At 42.5% G+C, this 19,470-nt stretch overlaps 1 protein-coding gene across 1 annotated transcript in view; it reads right to left on the minus strand.

Moving 5' to 3' along the window:
• ASIC2 (acid sensing (proton gated) ion channel 2) overlaps window positions 1–19,470 on the minus strand; it is a 1,152,840-nt gene that overhangs the window by 702,962 nt on the left and 430,408 nt on the right. The gene's annotated exons all lie outside the window — the stretch shown is intronic.

Genomic DNA, 19,470 nt, shown 5'->3' on the forward strand with positions numbered 1-19,470 from the left:
GCTAATTTTTTGTATTTTTAGTAGAGACGGGGTTTCACCGTGTTAGTCAGATTGGTCTCCATCTCCTGACCTCATGATCCGCCCACCTTGGCCTCCCAAAGTGCTGGGATTACAGGCGTGAGCTACTGCGCCTGGCCCCTTGGTTCAGTATTTAATTCTGCACAAAGTATATGATTGGCCAAGCCTTGGATCATATCATTTACGGTCATACCTGACTACAGTCGATAAATAAATAGCTTGCCAAAAATCAGTAAATAAGGAAATAATTGTCTTCTATAGGATTCAAAATGAAAAAAGACCATCATTTTGTTATAGTTCTCAACCCAATTCACTCTTACACAAGGGACAGAAAGTAGGTCTGAGTCTATCTCCAGCAATAGGCTGAATTCCAAAGGGTGTTGGTCCCAGGGTCTGTCCTGGTTTGAAATGAGTTCAAGGTAGGGTTTGAGCACCTTGACACAGTACAGACTTCCTCCAAGTCAGGGTCAGCCATTGGCATTCTATGCTGAGACAGTCTTTGCAGTGCTACCTTGGATAATTCCTTCTTACCAACTTGATCATTAGAAATCAAGTCATGAGGTATTTGCAAGTCACTTAATCGGCCAGAAAGCCTTCAGATTAACATGGCAATCAGGCTTCTCCCATTAATGTCTTTTTGCAAAGAATAGTGCAGCCTGCCTCTGCACATCAATCTGTATTAGTCTAAGGATCATTCTAACATGTGTGTATTTCACCGTCGGTACTTCTGATCTGATGGACAATTTGTCTAAGTGAGTTCTGCAAACATAGAAGTTCTGCAGACGTAGAAGCTGGTGGCATTGAGCTCCGCTGTGCCAGCTGAGTGGGGAAGGTGTCACTCTGGCATGGTGGATAACAGGGCTCATTCTGGAAGGTGGTTAACTTCTTCCTTTCACTCTCTCCAACGTGACATCATAGAAAATGTCCTGGTTTAGGGATCAGGATGATGTGAGTTTGTGTCTTGGCTTCGAAGCATACTCACTTTGGTGATTACCTCAGTTCCTTCATCTGTAAAATGGTGATACTCACCTCTCCCAATTCTTGTAAGGATCAAGTAATTTAACACAATGCTAGGCATATAGGAGGTTCTCAGTCATAGTTAGCTTCTTTCTCCTCCCTGGGATTGGGGGTGGGGGTGCCACTGATTTAACCAAGAAACACACATAGAGACAAGGTTTTAAGGCAGGAGGAGGCTTCCTGTGGAGGAAGAAAGGATGAAAACCTGAAACATCTTAATCTTCAGCTAGGATAGTTCACTACAACTTGAAATCTGGGCAACGTAATTCTCTCTGAGCTTCCGTCAAGGGAGGAGAGCCAGAGTCACATCTTTAACTTCTATGACAGCCAACACATACCATCACGCTTTAACTGGTTTCCAAAAGGAAAAAAGCCCTTGCCCTGAGGGAGGAATTAGGGAGATCCCTACGAGCAAGGTGACCTACACAATGATAGCCCAGGTACATCAAAGGTCCAGCAGGGCTGGGAATTCGGGAGTTGGGACACAGAACAAATGTCTTGATAACTGTGATCTACTTGTTATAAATATCACAATAACCACATTTGTTCAGCTACTCAATCAATGAGGTTAGCTATATAAGTGTCATATGTTGCCTTCCCTGAAAGTGAATCTAGGAGATTTAATGATTCATTCACTCAACAAATATTTATTGAGCATCCTCTGTATGCCAGGCAAGGTACCAGGAACTAGGGCCATTAGGTTCCTGCTTTCATGAAGCAGAGAGACGAAACAAACAATATCAGATAGTGGTATGCTCCATGGAGAAAATAAACAGAGTTACGGATTGTGCCCAGGGTAAGGGAAGAGTTCATTTTAATAGTGGCCTGGGAAGGCCTCTGGGATGGTTACTTTAAGAGGAGAAATGAAGAATACAAAGGAGGCAAGCATGAAAAAAAATCTTGGGAAAAATATTCCAGGCAGATGGGATAGCAAGTGCAAAATCCCTTTGGTTTGTCTGAAGAATGGAAAGAACCTCAGGATAAATGGACGTGTGGAAAAGAGTGAGTAAGGGGGAAATGCTAAGAGTTGAGGCTGGAGAGATGGGAGCTATAGTTTGTATCATGGCCAAATATTTGGATTTTAATTAATTAAAATAGAGACTCTGATAGTTTGGTTTCTTTCTTTTCTTTCTTTCTTCTTTTTTTGTTGTTGAGACAAGGTCTGGCTGTGTCACCCAGGATGGAGTGCAGTGGCATGACCTCTGCTTACTGCAACCTCTGCCTCTTGGGCTCAAGTGATCCTCCCACCTCAGGTTCCCGAATAGCTGGGACTACAGGCACACGCCACTATGCCCAGCTAATTTCTGTATGTTTTGTAGAGATGGGGTTTTACTATGTTGCTCAGGTTGGTCTCGAACTCCTGAGCTCAAGTGATCCACCCACCTTGGCCTCCCAAAGTACTGGGATTACAGGTGTCAGCCACCGTGCCCAGCATATATTATATAATACTGATATACAATATCTTTGGTAGGTTTTAAGCAGGGGAAGGTACATTCAGGGCAGAAAACCTGGGGCATTTAGCCTGTCCATGCCCTCAATTCTGTAAGCTCCCCTGTTCTGCTCCTAGACTCGGCATGCCTCTAGGCTCACATGATTGTTAGACTACCCTCCTGTCCTCCCCTTTAGCTAGGAATGCCAGGCCAAAGCTCCTAAGCTCTGACCTTTAGCCCTCAACTCCGTCCTGGCCTCAGGCTTTGGCTTTCACAATCCTATACATCATTCAGACCCAGGTTTTAATACCTCCAACTTTCCCACTCACTTTTTTATTTTATTCTGAGCTCAGACCACTGTTCTCTCCCTACTTCCTGAACTTTGCCTGTGCCTGGACTCCTTAAATCATAGAGAAACTGAGGCAGGGTAGGTAGTCAAGGAAGTGACCATGTTCTTGGGACCCAGCAACCATGGTGACCGCATAGTCAACACAATAAGCCTCAGCATTGGCATTGTAATTGGACTTTCTCCTGAAGAGAGCATGCGCATTTTGATTTTACCAGTCCTCAAACTGACCCTTTGCTCATTATCGTGTGAAAAACACAACCCTGGGTGGAGATTCAAGAAGCTAATGAGATATGTGGTATATGAACAAGCATGTATAGCTACTGTGCATGTGCACCCAGAGAGCCATCCAGAATATGCTTACCTGTAGCACCTCTTTCCACCTCCTTATGAATAATCATGTATGACTCCTGTAAAGGGAGTCTCCCTAGTGCCAGTCTTTGCTGTCTCATCCTTGCCAGTAACCCACCCTGAATTCTGTCTCTCTCAAGGTGTACTGCCTAGTCTGCACCTAACTTATAAAACATATTTTTTTCTTTTCCAATAAATTACTCTATGTTGCACTTCTTTTGCTGTGTGTCTCTTATTTAAATTCTTTTAAACTAAGAGGATAAGAACCAAGGTATCACAACAGCTGTCAACAAAACAAGGGGCAGAAGTTCACGGACCAAAGACTAGGATCAGGAGTCATGTTCTGCCTCTGCTGCCTTGGGGATCATTACTTCACCCCTGTGGTCCTCTCTGGAGCCTCTAAACTGTACTGTGTTGGGGTTGGACGCAATGGTTGTTAAGGTCCTTTTCAACTTGGATGCTTTAACCTGAGGTTCAACCAATTCAAGAAAAATAGGAAAAAACTAACAGGTAAGAAGTAGATATACTATATATTTGAGAGAAAATGACTCCTTATATTGGGTTTGAAAGCACTGTTTGGTTTTGAAACCCCTCAAAACCTCTCTCCAGCCCCTGAGCTCTTGGCTTCCTGTAGGCATATGTTTGTAACACACATATGTCTTCCAGGGAACAACATGAATGTCAGTGTCATTTAACTGGAGACTTGCCTGGTGTTTGTATTTGAAATGAAAGTCTTGGAACTAGTTAGCCTCAAATGTAGACTAGCCAAAGCATGAAATTTTTCTTCCTGCCTCTTTCTTTTTTCTCACAAATTAGCATTTTACATGAGTAATGTATGTTCATTATTCAAGAACACTATGGAGATAGATAATATAGAACGGAAAGTCTCCCAGAATTTTCTATTGATCACCACTGTAAAAAATTGGTACATACTCTTTCCTTTAATTAATCAACTAACTAATTTATCATATGTAAATGTACTAAACTTTTTTTTTAATGTTTGTGGTTGGCTTAGCAGTAGCCCCCAAAGACATATCCACATCTCAATCTCAAGGTAAGAATGTTACCTTATTTGGAAAAAGAATCTTTGCATATGTGACAAAATTAAGAATTTTAAGTTGAAGAGATTATTCTGAAATATTCAGGTGGGCCCTAAATGTAATCACACATCTCATTATAAGAGGAATGCAGACAGAGATTTTAACAGAGAGAAGGCCATATGATGATGGAGTTGAGAGAAATTTTAACATGCTGGCCTTGAAGATTAGAGTAATGTGGTCACAAGTCAAGGAATGCCAGTAGCTACCAGAGGCTGGAAAAGGCAAGAAATGGGTTCTCCCTTAGAACCTCTATGGGGAGGACAGCCCTGCCAACACCTTGGTTTTGGCTCATTGAAACCTATTTCTGACTGACTTCCAGAACTGTAGAATAAATTTCTGTTGTTTTAAGCCCCAAAGCCTGTGGTAATTTGTCATAGCAGCCACTGAAAACGGGTACAATGTTCAAGGCCTAAAATGGAAAACAGCAGTCCACTTCAACCACTTCCAAGCCCCTAGTTTTGTTTCCCAGAGGCAAATATTTTAAATCCTGGAGCAGTTACTTCTGGAAATTTTCTCCATATTTCTAGTTGAAGTGCATATATATGTTAGATGTGTGCCCACTGATTTTGTATTTTTGTTTTAAAAATGTTTAGAAACTCTTATACCTCTTCAACATATACATATATATGCACATGTATGCATATATACACCCTTCTCTTCATCACACTCTCAACTTCCAAAATAATTATACCACAACTTTTGGTTGAATCTGTGGTCATATGTGTGTGTGATATATATATGTATATATATCACATTCTCAGCTCACTGCAACCTTCAGCACCCAGGCTCAAGCCATCCTCCCACCTCAGCCTCCCCATTAGCTGGGACTAGAGGTGTGTGCCACCGTAAACGGCTAATTTTTTAAAAAAATTTTTTAGAGACAGGGTTTCACCATGTTGCCCAGGCTGATCTCAAATTCCTGAGCTCAAGCAATCCACCCACTTTTGCCTCCCAAAGAGCTGGGATTACAAGTATCAGTCACTGTGCCCAGCCTGTAGTCATATTTTTGTGTCATTTATTACAGAGATATAAACTGTATCATAGCAGTTCTTTGTGGTGTACTCTGTTTACATTTTCCTTCTTGGACAACTTTTTGTTTTTCCTGGAGTTAGTAATTGCCTCAAGTTTTTATTTGCCCACTCCTTTTATGTGCATATCACCATAACTCCATCCTCAAACTCTCTGCCAGAAATAGAAAATGTCTCTCAATATATTCAAGCACATGAAATAATCTCTGATTTTCATTCTGTCCCTACCTGGGAAATACCTTTCCTAGATCTTCTCATCTTCTTGGTTCAGTAAGAATTGGTTGCTTTTAGTATTTGCAACTGTACTATCATTCTGTAATCCATTTCCCTCTTTACTGTTGGAGTGTCAACTTTGTTTATCTTCTGTCTCTCTTTCTTCATTGTGCCTCATTAAAATGAAGTTTCAAAATTCTAGTAGCTGCTGAGAAAGAGTGAATGCTGTGAACATTCTTTGATTTATTGCATATCTTTATCTGACTATGCACAGAAATCTAGGAAACTCATTTTACTTCAGAGTTTTGAAGGCATTTTCTTACTGTCTTCTAGCTTCTGGTAGTGCTATTGATAATTTTAATGCTTTTGTTATTTCTGATCTCATGTATGTGATCTTTCTCTGAGAGTTTTTGGGATTTTAATTTTACCCCATTACTCTGATATTTTAAAATATTTTATTCATTATGCTGGACATAAAGTAAGCTTTTAAAATCTGAAAACCTGAAACTAATTATGGAAAATTTTCTCATTGTAGTTCTTGGATAATTTTCTCAATTCTAATTTCTTCATTTCCTGGAACTTTCCTCAGTTACATTTTGAAACTTCTGACTAATTTTTTAACACACTTATCTTTTCCTTACTCTTTTCCATTACTTTGTATTTTTATTCTACTATCTTGATTTCTTTTCAAATATATGTATACACACATTTGTCCATTCTATCAAACTTTGTGTTTTGGCTCTCATAATTTTAATCTCTAGGAGAAATTTTATTTGTTATTTTTGAAGCTTCTTTTAAAAATCATGTAATTCTTGTTTCATGGATTTGATATTTTTTACCTCTGTGAGAATGTAAATTGGAGAGTTTCCCTGCATAGATTTCCCTTCTCTGATTTCTGCATTATATTTGTTTTCTCCAGGCTCCTTTGCTCTGTTTATCTGCTTTTCAGTTAGAGGTGTTATTCGACTGTTTTAATATCTGGTATCTTTTCGCATTTAAAAGTAAAGCATTGCAGAGATAAGCAGCTTCATGGGCATGCAGTTGACTTCCATTAGGATGCTCCTGCAGGCATGGAGCCATTTTTTTAAAGGAAGATCAACTGACAGTATCTGTAAGAATCCTCTCTGTTGGGTCAGCTTGACTACCATCCAATCTTCTGTAAAGGGCTAGAGGACTTCTATTCCTAATTCCCAGTTTTCAGTACAGTAGTCTGCACCTCCCACTCTGCCCAAGCTGTGCAGGGTATTCTTGAGTTATAAGTTCCTCTGGGACAACTTCTTCAGAGAGCAAACCTCCAGTCTCCTGCTAGGTAGGGGAGGGAGAGCTGTCTGGTTGCTTAAGGTAAAGAAGGGAATGTAGGGGTCAACTTATTTCTTTTATGGAGTTTCAACCAATTCTTTACTTTTAAGCTCCATCCACACCTTAATTTTTGAAGACATCTATTGCCTTAAATTCTAAAGTGTTTACAGAGTTCCAGAATGGAAATTGGTTGGCTTCTTGTTTTACCCACCCAGCAACCTTATGGGCATTTTATTTTGGCTTTCTCTGCTAGGCAAAGTTAAATTTTAGTTATCCATCTGTCTTCTAACATTCAAAGTTATCTTGATATTTCTCTGTTTTTTTCTTTCTTGATCTTCATCTTCATAAGCGCATGCTTTTAACAAAATCTCTTTACATTCATTTTAGTGGGGTCTTGGAGCAGAACAGGGGAAAACACCTAAGTTCTATTGACCACATTTTACAAGAGCCTATCTCCTCTGTCTTCTCTTCCAGCTCTGAAGCCAAGATCTCCTCCTCTGAATTGGTGGCTGCAAAACTTCTTTCCAAGTGCAGGTATGTGGCTACTACCTCTTTTCTCTACGGGATGAGGTTTCTCTGCTCCACGTCCAGTAGGGAAAAGAGAAGCCTCATCCAGCCACAGGGTATCCCACTCCAACGTCACCACTCTGCACCAACCATCTCCTCCCCTTTCCTCTTCCAAATCACAATCTCCTTCGCTATCTTGGTCATAGAGACTCCTCTCCTCCGTGTCTTCAAGATCTCAATGATCCTTCACCCAACTCTGACTTCCTTCCTGGCACAAGCAGGAGCCCTGTTTCAAAAATTTCTGGTTGGGCTTATTGCCAATAACACCTTAATTTTAATGTCTGATATTTTATTTTTCGCTTGTTGCCTTGAGCCTCAGTTTTCTAAAATGAGGGGGAAAAAGTATAATTACCAACTATTCTGGATCAAGAGATACCCTGACATGAACAGAACCTTTAAGCTCTCTGCCTGTTTTTGAACAACACATTCAATACTCTGTAAAATGTAAACCCTACATCTTTCTGGCTCTCCATGGAATCCATCCTGAACTTGCCTCAAATCATAACTCTAACAGCCTAATCTTTCCAGCATCTATTTCAACTGCCTGTTTCCCTCATTTCCAATTTTTCCTCATAGTCTTCTTGAAATTAAAGATAAAGTGTATATGCCCCCTGCAGTGGGCTCAATAATACCCTTCTCCCACAGAAGATGTCCATGTCTGAATCCTCAGAAACCGTGAATGTTACCTTATGTGGCAGAAGGAACTTTTCAGATGTGTTAAAAATCTTAAGGTGGAGAGATAATCTCGGATTATTCATTCAGGTGAACCCAATGTACTCACAGGCGGCCTTTCTAAGAGGAGGTCAGAGAGCTGCTTCACGCTCTTTCTGCCACATGAGGTTACAATGAAAGTCAGCAGTCTGCAACCCGGAACAGGGCCCTCACTCACGTGGCACTGTGATCTCACGCTTCCAGCCTCCAGACTGAGAAGTACATTTCTGTTGTGTAGAAGTCACCCAATCTATGGTACCTTGTTATAGCAGCTAGAACTGACTAGGACAGTTGTGTTCATGTCTTGATTCCTGGTCCGGACAATTTCTTAAAATAAAACACTCTCAGTTAAGGGATTTAATTTGCAGTAGCTTTTGCATTGGGGGAAATGGATAATATAATGGGTATAAAGAACCCCTAATATGCAGAGAGACAGAACAAGTTCAAGCCACTTACTTTGTGCCTTTAAACAAACCACTTAACATTTGGTGCTTAGATGCTTACCTATTCCTTTATCCGTACCATGTTGATTCTCTATTTGGACATTTCCCAGTGACAAGGATGCTCAAGTCTTTATGGGCGACCCATTTTATCACTGCAGTATTTATACCCCCTTCTTTCTTTTTGCATTGACCTTGTTATCTTTGTTCCACTTCCCTAACACCTGTCCCCACACATGCCATGAATTAATTATCTCTGCCTCCAAGCTCCATAGGTTGATGGAGCAGAAAGGAGATGAGATTTCCCCTTACGGGTCTGCATGGATCCTGAGATCTGACTTCTGCACCACTGTCCATCCCTCTCCAACCACATTATGTCACTGCCACCAGCAAGCCATGTGGCAAGAGAGACACACTGCCTAGTCTGTTTCCCTAGAAAGCACAGTCCCCACCACAGGTAAAGAAGCTCCATTTATTCATTCATCCATCTAGTCATCCTTTTAATCAACAAATAGTTACTGACCATCTATTATAGGTCAAGCAGTCTGTTAGATTCCGCACACACAAGGAAAAGTAAGACAAAAGCCAACCTTTGAAGTGCCGCAGGGAACTGACTGGAAAATGGAGGAAACAGGTCCAGAAATCCACAACCACTCTGTAGGAGCTATGATCAACAGAAGTGTACCTGGGTTGTGGCACCTGTGTACCTGGGTCAGGTCTGCAATCTGGTGAGGCTTCCCAGAGGATATAATGCCTGAGTTTTCAAGAATGAGAAGAAATAGGACTCACACACTTACTTTTACTTTGTTTCTGGACTTTCTGATTCTTTTAATAGGGAACGATAAAATACGATTGATGAAGAGGCCTTTAAAGATTACATAAACTAGTCATCTGACTTTACAAATATGAAAACTGAGGGAGAAGAAAGGTTATGGCATACCCAAGCATATTGGTAGGGATGCTTGAGGAAATCCTACTAGAGCAGTTTGGGTCCTTGTGGCAAGAGTTATCATACCATGAGGCTTTTTCCTGGGTCACCGAATTCACCTAGAGATTAGTTGAAGCCTGCAGGCCCTGGGTTATAAATAAGATGATGCTATTTTGTTAAAAAGCATTAGTTTGAGTGGGGGCACAGTGCTGGCTTTATAATTTTAATTTTAATTGTTTTGAGACAGGGTCTTGCTCCAGGCTGTCATACAGGGACACGAACATGGCTCACTGCAGCCTCTAGCTCCTGGTCTCAAGCCATCCTCCCACCTCAGCCTCCCAAAGTGCTGAGATTACAGGTGTGAACCAACACAGTACAGTGCTGGTTTGAACTGTAAGAGTGGTGTTGTGCTTGGGTAACACAGTTTGAAGGTGCAGTGGGGCACCTGTGCCTCTGCTACACTGCAGCCCAGCCTGGAGCCCATTCTCTCTTCAGGAACACCTGGCAAAGCAAGTCACCCATGTTGGTCTGTGATGTGCAGTTCTACCTGCTGAAATGTCCCTTTTCTCTCCCAGTACTCATCATGGATACAGGAGCTTCTCCTGAACTCTCTCTCCCACCAATCTTGATGCATTTGCCACAGTTATACCCACCTGGGTCAGAGTCAGGGAGCCTCATCCTCCTCCATATGAGGTCAAAGCGTGGCAGGGTGGGGAGCAATGAATCTCACTTTTGTTTTCCCTGGGTCTGGTCAGTCTGTACTTGTATTACTCTGTTCTCACACTGCTATAAAGAACTACCTGAAACTGAGTAATTTATAAAGAAAATAGGTTTAATTGACTCACAGTTCTACATGGCTGGGGAGGCCTCAGGAAATTTACAATCATGGCGGAAGGTGAAGGGGAAGCAAGCACGTCTTATCACGGAAAAGCTGAAGAAAGAGAGAGAGTGAAGCGGGAAGTGCCACTTTTAAACCATCAGTTCTTATGAGAACTCACTCACTGTCTTGAGAACAGCAAGGGGGAAATCCGCCCCCATGATCCAATCACCTCCCACCAGGCCCCTCCCCTGATACGCAGGGATTACAATTTGACATGAGATTTGGGTGGGGACACAGAACCAAACCATGAGTCCTCGTTGTGTAAGAACCTTCTGTAAGTTTCACCTTCAGAACCAGGAAATTAGTCTCCGACCTTTCTAAAACCCCAAGGTCCCTGGGGTGATGAATGACAGCTAATTTCATAAATGAGGCCTCCTGACTCAATCCAGTCATCATCCCCCTTTTCTCCAAAGCTCCCATGACGTAACAGTAGATGGAGAAAGGAATTACCAGGAATGAATATAGGAAAACCTTTGGAGAAGTTACTGAGTCTAAAACAGTCTGTCAGGAGCTAATCCCTGTCTTCTTTCAGGGAAGTTTCACTGAACCACTTGACCTCCAGGGATGACTGCTTACAGTTTCAGTTTGGAGCAGCTGCCTTCTGTGCAGGCAATGGGGATGTGCACGTAACGTAGAAGCTAGATGTTTGCAAGCCAGTGTAGCTTTTCTAAGTCACTGTTCCGGCCCCGCAGCACACAACACACACTGAGCCACAAGAGGGCTCCAGCACAGGCTTCCTGTAATCTTTGTTCCCAAGCATCTTCTTTGACCTACTGTTTGCATCTGTTAGTTATTTATTGCGGCATAACAAGTTGCCCCCCAAAACTTGATGGCTTAAAGCAAAGCATATATTATTTGATAGTTTCTGTGGGTAAAGAATTCGGGCATGATTTAGCAGGTCTTCTGCCTCTGGGGTCTCCCGTGGTGCAACCAAGGTGATGGCAGGAACTGTAGTCATCTCAAGACTCAACTGGGCGTGATGGTGGAGCTTTACTTCCAAGCTTACTCATATGGCTTTTGGAAGGATTCAGATCCTTGTCTGAAGACCTTCCTCAGTTCCTTGACATAGTATAATATAATACTATCAGGTATCAGAGCAAGTGAAGGGCAAGAAAGAGCCAGCCCAATGGAATTTGGTTTTTATGACCTGATCTTGGAAATGACACCCTATCATGCTTGCTCTATTTATTAGGAGCAGGTCACTAGGTCCAGCCCACATGAGAGGTGTGGAGATTACATAAGTTGTGAATACCAGGAGGCTGGTTGCTGGGGTGGCCCAGCTTGGAAGGCTGCTATATTAGTTTCCTCGGGCTTACCATATGACAAACCGGGTGGCTTAAAACAACAGAAATGTATTCTGTCACAGTTTTGGAGACTAAAAGTCCAAAATTGAAGTTTCAACAGGGTCACACTCTTTCTGAAGGCTGGAAGGGAAGGTCCTTCTTTGCCTCTTCCTAGCATCTGGTGGTTGCAGCAATCCTTGGTGATTTGTGAAGCTGCACAAGTTCAATCGCTTCTCCGTCCTCACATGGCGTTCTCCTCTTTGTCAGTGTGTGTGTCTCTTTGTCCAAATGTACCTCTCCTTGTAAGGACACCAGTCATATAGAATTCAGGACCCACTCTAATTCACTATGATTTTATCTTAACCTGATTACATCTGCAGACCCCATTCCTAAATAGTCACATTCACAGGTTCCAGGTAGATGTGAATTTGGAGGTAATACTATTCAACCCAATATAGCTGCCAACTGGTGCCTCTTGGCAAATCAGTGCAGGTTTAGGACCATCCTAACCCAAGGCTGATCCAGGGATTTTTAATAGCAAAATAGTTAATGCATTTGTCTCCCGTAATCCCCTGGGATCTGGACAATATTTCTGTTGAGAACAAGGCTTTGAGGGATTTGGTAGCTAAGGCAAAGACATCAGAGCAAACTAGTTATGTCTTTTTGATCTTAAAGTCAATTATTTTCAATGCCCTTTCTCTTTCAATACATCTGAAACTGTGGCACATTTCCTTACAAGATTGTATCTCACTAAAGCAGAGTTTCTCAAGTTGGGGGTGGGCATGCCTTTTTGGTGGGGAGAAGTGACTGGGTGGGTGCATGTTGTTTGAATATAACTCTTATATTGACTGCTTCACCCCACTCCCCATGAGGTGATATTTGGTAATATGTAAAACAATGTAAAACAGACACCCTCACTAAACCATCAATTTACAGCAATTTCCCCCGTACATATACAGTACGCTTAAGGTACTCAATCAGTCCTAGAGAAACTTACATAAAAGCATGCAATGAAGCATGTAAAAGAATGTTCATTGCAAAATTCATTGTGTGTAATGACACAAATTTGGAAGCAACACAAATATCCTTTAGTAGTGGAATGGCTAACTAAATGGTGGTGTATTCCTAAAATGGAATATTATACAGCAATTAAACAGACTAGATCTCTAAGAATGCATAAAAATAGATCTTGAAAACCATGCCGAGTGAAAAAAAGCAAATTGCAAAACATTACATATTGAATGGTGCCATTTATGTTAAATAAAAACACACCAAACAATACTACATTATGTTTACATGCATGTATATGTGGCAGTAAAAGTTTAAAAACCATGAACAGGAAGGAAATCAGCCAAGTTCATGGATCTCAATTGCCTTTAGGCTTTGGAGAGAGAACAATGAGATTGAAGAGGAGATCAAAGAGGATTTCGACTTTATTTCTTTTACACATATCTTTTAAGAAACCTAAAACAAAACAACCAAATGTTGTTGTTTCACTGGTATTTGTTATATTAGGTGATTTTGTGACTTTTTTTTTTTCACACAGGGTCTCACTCTGTAGCTCAGGTTGGAGAGCAGTGGCACAGTCATAGTTTACTGCTGCAGCCTTGAATTTCTGGCAGCAATCCTCCCACCTCACCCTCCTGAGTATCTGGGACTACAGGCACAAGCCACCATGCCAGGCTAATTTATTATTATTATTATTTTGAGTCAGGGTTCTCTCTCTGTCACTTAGTCTGAAGTACAGTGGCAGGATCACAGCTCACTACAACCTCAAAGTCCTGGGCTCAAGTGATCCTCTTGCCTCAGCCTCCTGAGTAACCAGGACTACAGGAAGATGCTGCTGCACTTGGCTAATGTTAATCTTTTTTTTTACAGGGACAGGGTCTCACTGTGTTGCCCAGGCTGGTCTCTAACTTCTGTCCTCAAGCAATCCTCACACCTCAGCCTCCCAAAATGCTAGGATTACAAGAATGAACCACTGTGCAAAGCCCATTTTTAAACTTTTAAAAATAAGAAAGAAGAATGGAAATAAGGCCCTGATTTGTAATGACTAAATTCCCATGGGAACATCGCTTGCTGGAGTTGTAAAGCACCACTTGTGTGCCCATGGGCAGGATTAGGATGCCCTGGCTGCTAAGACAAGCACAAAGAGGTTGGACAGAGCTGTATTTTTACATCCTAGTTTTAACTGAGTTATAGAATCCCCTAGATATTCATTGTTAGACCACTCACTAAATTTCTACTGTGGCATTGTAACAGCAGAACATCCTTAGATCTAGAGCAAGAGGGAAGGAGTGGCCGGAATTCCTGATATCTTTCTCATTCTGGTTTACATGAAGGCTGTCCAAATCTCAGTCACAGTTTTTGGATTTCTGTGAGATGTCACTGTCCCCTTCTAACGGCATCTTTTCCATCTCTTTCAGCAATCAACCGCAGGGTATAACATCTGCCTGTAGTCAAAATGGCCATGTCCAAAATAAGATTATGTCCCTAAAGGTCAGTGTCAGGAGAAGAGCCAAACCACATGGCTAAAATTGTACAGCCATCATCTAGATACAGAGAGAAAGTGGCATGGAGGGCCTAGAATTCAACATGCTCCACCTGAACTCACGAACTCCTCTAATCACACTGCCAACTGCTTGATCGCTCAATCCAGAAATTCCAGAATCACGATTAACATCTCTTTCTCCATTGCCACATAGAGTTAATCAATTGATCACTAAAAGCTACCCAATCGCCCTTCTCAACACCTATCAAAGCCACCCGTTTGTCTTCATCTCACTTGCTCTCCTCACAGTCCAGAAATCCAGGCCTGGACAACGTATTTAGCTTGCAGGAACAGCCTTCTAACTGGTTCATCCTGACACCCCCATTTTCAATGTCATCTTCATAATAGCCAGAGTGATCTTTCACAAACAAATCTGATCATGTCCCTCCACTCCTTAAAACCTTCAATGATTTCTTTGGATCTTATGGATAAAGACTCAAACCTTCCGTGGCTTATGATGTCTTCCCTGATGACCCTTGACTACCTCTTCACCTCTATCCCCATGTTCCAATCACACTGTAACTGATACACCCCTTTGGAAGGGCTTGCAATGGAGAGGACGTCTTGCTAAGGACCTGATCCTGCACTCTGAGGCTAGGCACTGAGAGTTGGGCTCAAACTGGGAGCCATTTCCAAACTTGGGCTTTAATTACTTATCCTTGGACTTGAAATGGACTTACTGTCATCAGCTCTCCATATTTGCCACTCTTCAAGATCCAGCTCAAATGCCACCTCCTAAAGATGCCTCCCATGACTGCATCTCCTGCTCTCGACACTCAGAATTATTCTCTATATGTCTGTTTGAATAACATTTTATAGATTCCTCTCCTCAAGCCATCTGTCTGTCATGACTGCATCTCCTGCCCTCAACACACACACTCAGAATTATTCTCTGTATGTCTGTGTTTGAATATCATTATATGGATTCTTCTCCTCAAGTCATCTGTCTGTCTTTCCTTCTACAACTATGAGGGCAGTAATGATGCCTTGCTCTGACTCTCTAACCTAACAAGGCACCTCAGTACAGCATGTGCTCGGTAAAGATGAATGGAGTTTAATAGCGTTGATGGGCTGGAAATAGATGCAGTGTGTGAAGGAATGAAGGCTTATTGAAGATGCTGGGCTCTCCAACTTTCTAAAGAAGCTCCGTGGCTCACCTTTAAATTCCTCTAAACTTAAAAACCTCTGCCAGCTATTTCCCTGGAATCATTTGGACAGATTCACTAATAATGATGATTTAAAGTGAGACTTTGATGTCAGCACCTCATTCACACTTCAAAAAATATGTATTCAGAGGCACACAAAAAGGGTGTAATTACCATTTCAGGAAAACATGTTAATTTGATGCAATGCATTACTGCTCTGACAGTTTTCAGCTTTTGCACGAAATGGTTGTAAAATGGATATTACTGGAAAGAAATAGTTTTCTTCCCGCTCAAAATATAGGTAGGGAGCAAAGGCAAACAGAGTGAGGGCCCTCTGTGGAGTGGGGCAAGGGGAACAGACTGTTAGTGCACGGTCTGACTGTTAGCTGGCAAGTGTGCAGGTGCTGATAACATTTTTGGTGTGGAGGTGCCTGTCTGGGCCTCCTCAATCACCAAGAGTGTCAAAAATCCTATTTAAAGTGGGAACAATGGGAGGTCATAATGCTGGCTCTACTCTGGAAAGACCCAACTGTCTGGTCCAGGCTGGAGCTGGGGTTCTGTGATTGGATTCCTGGGACTGCCATGACTCCTGGCTTCCTCTGATGGAGAGCTCCCTTTATGAATGCCTGAGATATTGCTTCCAATCCCTGCTAAGAGAGAAGAGCCACCTCCTGCCCAAGTGAGCTGTCCAACAGTCAGAGCTGCCCAAGCCTCGGTGAGCTGCCCAACAGTCCTCTCTGAGCTGAGAGGGCATTAGATCTCCCTGTATCGCAGGGGCCTCCTCTCTAGGATGTGGGTAATTTCTCCTACCTCGAAGGGACAGTGTGAGAATTAAATGGAGGCAGTGGATGTAAAATCTGAGCTTAGTACAGATACTTAATAAATGGTAATTCTTCTTACAGTTATTATTACATTATCATTTATTATCCTAGGGAGTAAGCTGATTAAAAATAATTTTCAAAAGGAGTGATGAAGTGACCCAGACCTTAAGAAACCCAGAGTGTGAAGCTGTTTCTACCATTTTAGGAGGAGCTTCTACAGCTGTCCCTCAACATGTACCAGGGATTTTTTCCAGGACACCCCTCTCCCTGTGCCAAAATCTGCGAATGCTCAAGTCCCTTATATAAAAGTCCCTTATATGAAATGGTATAGGATTTGCACATAACCTACACACATCCTCCTGTATGCTTTAAATCATCTCTAGTTTACTTATACCTAATAACAATGCAAATGCTATGTAAATGGTTGTTAGATTGTAATTTTAAAAATTTGTATTGTTGTATTTTTTCCAAATATTTCTGATCCAAGATTAGTTGAATTGACAGATATATTAAGATGAATTAATTGAACCCATGGATACAGAGGGCTGACTGAATTTACAGAAAGGACATTTTACGTATGCGCCTCTCTAGGCCCATAGGTGGGGAGTGGAATGGGCTGGAGAGAACTCAAGAGAGGCGATGGCTCTCCCTCACCTGCCAGGTGTCTGGGTGATCTGAAAGTGTGAGAAGTTGCCCTTGCAGTAGGTCGTGCCTCCCACACCCCAACAGTTTCAGGATGTGTGCAAATTCCTGCTGCACTCCCACAGAGTGCAGAGATAGAGGACAGTGCGACTTAGATTAAATCAGCTAGAAATGTCCTTGCGAGCAGACGCTTGTGCTCGCTCCCACCTTCCTAACATATCTCTGCAGAGAGAAGGGGTAAAGAAAGCCTTGAGACTCCTGTTCTATCCCTAAAGAGGTGGGAGGTGGGGGAGGAGGAAGCAGTGGGAGAACACTGGTGTCTGCTCGGCAAATGCGACACTCGAGGCTCAGTTCCCCTCTCTTTTCCTGCCTTGTGGAAGCATCTACTGAGGGAGTCAGATGGCAACTGACAGGTGGTAAGAGGGATCAGTGAGAGCCAGAAGCAGGGATGCCGGGGCATGTTACCAGCAGCCCATAGCTTCCATTACAAGGATGCGGGTCATCAATCGAAACCTGGAGGCAGACCCTTGTCAGGCAGAGGTCCAAGGCCAAGCCTGCTCAGGGTCACCCAGGACAGAGCCCTTGTTGATCAGCAGTGAAAAACCTTGACAGCCTGGCAGCCCTGGGGATAGGCTGAGTCCACCAATGGGGCTCTGCTACACAGGGTGGGAGAAGCTCTCAATATTCATGCAGTAACCAAGGCAGGGTGATGGACTAGCCCTCATGCCTTCAGTTTGCATCTGAAATATTGGGGTCAAGGGATGTGTGCGTGGAGGAGAGCATGGGAAATAAACCAGAGAGGGCTTGGTGACCAGGAGTGCAAGGGAGGGCCTGGTGAGCCCGGACCCAGGAGACTTAGGAGAGATCTGATTCAGTGCTGCCCTGCAGGTGTCCTGTGCAACGTGTCCCATACCCTTGATCTCCTACCCAGCTGCATGGCTGCTGCTAGTGCACAGAGCTCCTGCCTGAAGATTAGAAGGAGTGCCCCTTCTCAAGGTGCCTACTTTGCATCTATCAGGAAGCTGTCATTAATATACGCATTTTGTTGGAATAAGACATTTTGCTGCCATCTGCTAGAAAAATTGTCATAATAGATACACACAACTAAGATGTCAGCAACGTGAGAGGTGGCCTTGTAAAGCGCACGGTGGGGCATGGAGCCTTCAGTACCCTTTGAAGTTGGATTTAGCTGGAGGCTGCAATAAGGCGCTGAGTCTTGCCTTGAGTTGGGTGCAAGGCAAGAGGATTGACTTCTCAAATGAGCTGGTGGTTTGGGTGGGGCTGGGGAGCTTCAGTGCTATTGCCTTTCCTCTCCCAAATTCCAGACTTACACCTTCAAAGGAGCTTGGCTGCATAGCCAGAATGAATGTGTGTCATCCAGGCAGGCCAAGGGAGACATTTTAATTTTTTAGAAACAGAGTGTCACTCTGTCACCCAGGCTGGAGTGTAGTGGTGCAATCTCAGCTCAATGAAGCCTCAAAACTTCTGTGCTTAAGTGATACTCTTCTCTCAGTCTCCTGAGTATCTCAGAATACAGGTGTGTACTCCATGCCTGGTTAATTTTTAAAAAAATTTTAGTAGAGATGAAGTCTTATTATCTTGCCCAGACTGATCTCAAACTCCTGGCTTCAAGGGATCCTCCAAGCTCAGTCTCTCAAAGCATTAGAATTACAGGTGTGAGCCACCAAGCCTGCCAAAGGAGACTTTTAGAAAGAGAATACTTGCCCAGCCTGGTTTGTATTGTTAACGTTATTTAAAGAATCTAAAGAAAGTAAGTGGGATCTCCAGAAGCAGAATTGAGAAGGCAGTAGGCTTTGAGTTTTCTTTGATGCCTATAAACATGGTTACAAAGCAACAATCAATTTCTTTCTCCCTACATTTTCCAAATACTTTAATATTTACCATACCATTTTATTCACGGAATACTTCTCTGTAAAAGGCAGAGTGGGTATGATCCTCATTTTGCAAAGGAAGAAATTGCAAGGCAATGTTTTATGTGACTTAAAGTATGCACTGACTCAGAGATTCATGAGCACATGTCTTGACATACTATATAAAGGGTTCAGTTCTAGTAACTTGAGGAACAGGGCATATCGCAAGCACTCAAGAGTAGCCTACTGAGTGAAAAAATAAAGAAACATAAATGAATGGACAGAGTTGTTAGGTGATAGCATTGTTGAGGTAACTAGACTGGCCAGGTTGACCTCATTTGGGATAACTTAGGGGTTACTGGAGTTCAGTAAACATCCAATACAGACCAACACAGATATAATGCTTGTGACTCCAGCTATAATCTAAGAGGAGAAGTAAGAGATAGGAGATGACGGAGTAATGCACTTGCTTGGATCATTGTCTGTAATTCATCATGTTGTAGAAAGGGAAGGTGTTTTAGAGTCAATCAAAGTCTGATCCAGTCAGCCTTTGGTGAGGCCCTGGACCAATTATTTCATCTCTCTGCATCTTAGTTGACCCAACTGTGAAATGGAGAAAATACTGTCTGTCTTAGCAATCCATATAAAACAGTAGGTGGTTAGTCCTGGAAAATAACAAAAATGGAGCAATGAAAACATTCATTGCTATTCCTCTACTCATTAGAACATGGCTAAAGGCATTTTTCAGCCCAGCCATTTCTCAGTGGAAGACAATGGTGGTCCCCTGGTGCTGTGTGGAACTCAGGAAAAGAGAAGAGCAAATAACTTG

The sequence above is a fragment of the Colobus angolensis genome, unplaced genomic scaffold (genome assembly GCF_000951035.1).
Source record: "Colobus angolensis palliatus isolate OR3802 unplaced genomic scaffold, Cang.pa_1.0 Scaffold167, whole genome shotgun sequence".
Lineage (NCBI taxonomy): Eukaryota > Metazoa > Chordata > Mammalia > Primates > Cercopithecidae > Colobus > Colobus angolensis.